The following is a 4714-nucleotide window of genomic DNA, read 5'->3' on the forward strand; positions in this document are numbered from 1 at the left end:
TTCAAAGATTCTTTAGCTAAATAAGGTTACAGTGACAAATTCCAAGAATTAGGAAATTGATCTATATTTCTGAAGGGTCTCATTCGGCCTCCTATACCAGTTGTGTACGTGTTATTTTTAATTGATGAGAAGGGATACAGAAGACCAGCAAATGATTTATAAAATTCCAAAACACTGGAGAACTATAAACTACTTAGCCCACAGCATGAATGTGAAATTAGTATCATTAAGATGCACCAATATTCACAGCATCATTATTTGCCATCATAAGAATATGGAAACAGCCCAAATGCCAAAGCACAACCCAACGGCTGGACAAACTGTGGTACATTCACACAATGTAGTACGCAGGAGCAACGATATCAAAAAAATACTACCTAACTTGGGAGAGGCTGGAGAACATTATGTTGAGTGAGCCAACCCAGTTTCATTAGGACAAATACTATACAAGACTATTATTGTAAAAATAGAAGGATAACTAGTAAAATATGTAAGGAAACTCAAGGAGGGGGATAAGGATGGGTAGGGGTGAAACCACAGGGCTTTGGGGGAGGGAGGAAATGGGAAAGATCGAGGCAAAAAAGATAATGGGTGAGGTCCAATGGTGATTAATTTTATAAATCATAAAGCATAAGAATCATTGTATGAAACAATGTAAATGAAGAATAATGTGAAACACAATGTATTTGAACTTTGTAAGCAAACCAACAAAAAAAAGATGATACAATTTTGAATGTTTCAGTATTCACATAATGAGATATTAACTCAGAGTTCAGATACTTTTCTGTAGCAAAGATATCTCAAGAAAATTAACTATCACTCTCCAACCTGCAAATGTTTTAGAACTGCTAATAACTAAGATGGTAGGTCTCCATTTACACAGACATGTATGTGTGCACATGTCTGTGGACACAGTGCATATACAAATAGTGAAATAATAAATTATATTCATTATAGCTACAAATAGTTGTTTTGATAGCATACTATAGCTGTGTAAATTCTTACCATTGGACTTTTAAAAAAAAACAAAAACAAAAATACACACGCATCTATTGCAATCAAGTCAGAGTGAAAAGGAGACTGCCTAACTTTCTCCAGAGGAACAACTGGTAGATTTGAACTACCTTCCTCTAGGTTGGCAGTGCAACTCCTTCCCAACTAAACTCTCAGAGCTCTCTGGAGTAGGTTCAAATAGGGTGCACAGAACTTCCCTGAACATTTCTTTGCCTTCTTTTGTGAATCAGAAATTATATGAAAGTAAAAGTTCAAATACTTGTCTCCTAAAAATCAGGAAATAATTGGATTCTAACTGCTTTTCTGGTAAAAATGACTCCAGAGTCTATTATAAATAAAGTCATAAAGATGGCACAGGATAGGACAGGGTTCAGATATGCTCTTCATGGGGTCACTACGAGTCATACTTGATTCGATGGCACCTAATAATAACAATAAAAATTCACATCACCTGGACCAGTCTCATACTCAGCAAATTTCATTATTTTAGTTCAACCTTTATAAGATGCTCTTTAAAATGCAATTAAATGTTTTACTGATTTCTCAAGAATGGAGTACAAATAAACACAACAATCCTAACTAAATATTCAAATAAAGTTAAATAATATCTGAATAAAGTTAAATAATTTTAAGCCTAGTCATCCCTCCTCTTCCAATTCCCATAAAATAGTTGGTTACATTGGTGACTATTGTGTTTTATTTCACCACAATAAGTCTTTTTAAAGAATTCAGTTAATGAATTTTAATTGATGTTATAAAAATAACCTAGGAAAAATTCCAAATGACTCTGCTATTTCACTGCTAGGATTACACCTGGAGAAAAATAGAACTGAGGCACAAAATGAGATCTGCACAGTAATGTTCATAGCAGCTTTATTCACAACACCAAAAACATGGAAACAGCCCAAATGTCCATCAGCAAACGAATGGACTTAGAAATTGTGGTACATTCACACAACGGAATACTATACACTCAGGAACAACTATTTTGAAAATACTGCATAATACAGGAGCAGCCAGAGACCTCTCAGAGAACTAAGTTTCATAAAGGCAAATACTGGACAAGACCAGTATTCTAAAAATAAAAGTATAATTAGTAAGATGTGTATAAAACTCTAAAGGCAGAAGGGAAGGGAACAAGGGATCAAAGGGGCTGAGGGGGAGAATCACAAGGCCACAGAGTTTGGTGGCCGGAAGGAGAGGGTGAAGGAATTAGAAAAAATCCAGTGAAGACTCAAAAAGACAGGATGATTGTGGGCATAGATCAAAGGTGATTGGTTTTATTAAATGCAATGTACGGGAATAATCATAATGTAAATGCAAGAATGTGTGAAACACAATGTGTATGAATGAAACACAAAGTATACAAATTTTATAACAAATATAAAACTTAAAAATATATAACCTTAAAAAAAAATCTGAGCGAGTGAATGGAAAACTAGTATGATTTGTAAACTTTCAGTCAAATAAGAAAACATTTAAAAGGTTTAAGCGAAACTATACTGAACCCTTTTTAAAAAATCCATTTCATTCTCTCTTCCCTCTCCTATTAATCTTACTTTCCCAAAGAGGGGAAAATAATAGAATAGAAATGCTACAGCATGAAACCCACAGCATCCTTTTTCAGCAGGAAGTAGCTAAGAGAATACACCCTCCCCTTTTCCTTATGAATCAGGGTGAAGTCTCTCTCAGGGAGGAGTGATAGGGAATGGCAAGGGACACACTGACAAAGGAGATTAATCAGAACTGGCTTTGACAAGCACTGTGGCAACTGGACAATTAAAACAGATATTGGGGGGAAGAAGAACGAACTGGGGAGGAGGGTGGAGAAAACAGTGCAACAATGAATGAATGAAAACCCAAAATCTCTGTAAATGTTCATTAAAACTAATAAAATTTAATAATAATAAAAAAAGAAATGCTACAGCACAAAATCAAGTGTATGATGCTACAAAAATAAATCAAAACTAGTGCAAATTTCATCTTGCTGCCTAAAAGCATCCATAGCACAGCTTCTAAATACAACAAGCCAATAAGCAACACAGACCTCAGTCTCATTAGCTAAAATGGGAAGGCACTTAACAGATAGCAAAGGAAGGCTAGAGGCACTTTTGAAAGCTTCTTAGTAGCTTTTTTTTAAAAAAAAAAAAAAAAGGTATTGATGAAGTCAACATCTGGCTTTAAGAAAACAGGAAATTATCCTGAAGAATTTCTGAATGACGGTGAAAGCTTGAATTAACTAATTAATTCAAAGGCACTAAATTTCATCACAAACGAACAGTAACTGTTGAGATTTAGAAGAACTTAATTTAAAAGAAATTTAAAATTATAGCCAAAAAATAAATTATTTGTTTAATTTCAAAAAAAAAAGGAAAAACTTTTAAACATAAGAGTTTCTCTGTAAAATGTCAAATAATGAATTCTTGATAAAAATCAATATGGTTCCTTGAAAAAAGAAATCCTCCCAAGAGAATATAATTTAGTGTACCGAAGCAACCCTACTTATCAATGGACTACAAGACTTAAAATTTCTGAACTTTAATATATCTGACAATTTAGGAAGATGCAAAAAAACCCTGTTTTATCAGAAAAGCAATCCTAGTGGTCCTTTAAGCCAAAATTACAAAATCTCTTTTCTTGTATTCTAAGCTTTCAATTTTTTTATAGACAGAGACTCATTCTGAGTATCTATGGTTTATAATTTAAAATGTCTTTCCAAGCCAATGACTGGTTTTTTTGCTTAAGTATTTATTGTATTAAGGAGAGAGGATTAAGATGTAAGTCTCACCCCACCTTACTAGAGGCTTATCACAGTGCTAGCTCTCTTCATCTTGGGACGCCTGCTTTCAATGGTGAACAATGCTCATCAGTCTGCATACCTATAATCATGTAAGTCATTCCACTGATGGGTCTGAGTCTTTGGGAGGTCTTCCGGTGAAACACTGAACTCAAGGGACATACAGAAGCTAGGGAACTGAACAAAGGAGGGAATGCTGCTGTTGATGTGGGAAATCATGGACTGATAAAGCAGGTCAAGTGTTTGGGATGTTGACTTCTTATAACTGACCTGCACTAATCTTAGCAGAACAAATTATAAAAACACTCATCTAGGGGCTCTAAGTGACCTAGAGGCAAGAAGCTGTGTTGTAAACCCAAAGGCACGTAGTTAAATCCACTAGGTGCTCTACTGGAGGAGGAGGGACAATCTCCTCCTGTGCCAGTCGGATCCAATTCGACAGTACACAACAACAATAACAAAAACCTCATCTAGAAATTCTGCAAGATCATTTCTTGTTGGTCTCATGTCAGATGCTGATTTCTTCATTACTTGATGGATTTTTATAAAAAGAAGATGGAAAAGTGGTTTGTTTGTTTTTTTAAATAGTCCTGGCCTTCCACTTTTATACACTGTCAAGCAAATAAAGTAGCTGGATAAATACTGAAATGGTGGTGACAGAAATAAATTCTGCTCATAAATTAAGTGCATCCTTCCCACTACCTTTATTTAAATCTTTTACAGGTTGAAGTTTCTAGATCTCTGAAAAAGTTACCTCTAGCTACCAACTTGCTTAAAAAAACAAAACAACAACAACAACAAACCCCACCATTTTTTGTTTCTCCACTCCTTCCTTTCAAACTCCATATTCACTCCATTGCCATATTGTTGTTGTTGTTAGGTGCCATCAAGCTGACTCACAGT

The sequence above is a fragment of the Elephantulus edwardii genome, unplaced genomic scaffold (assembly GCF_000299155.1).
Source record: "Elephantulus edwardii isolate Elephantulus edwardi_28Jun2011 unplaced genomic scaffold, EleEdw1.0 scaffold00037, whole genome shotgun sequence".
NCBI lineage: Eukaryota > Metazoa > Chordata > Mammalia > Macroscelidea > Macroscelididae > Elephantulus > Elephantulus edwardii.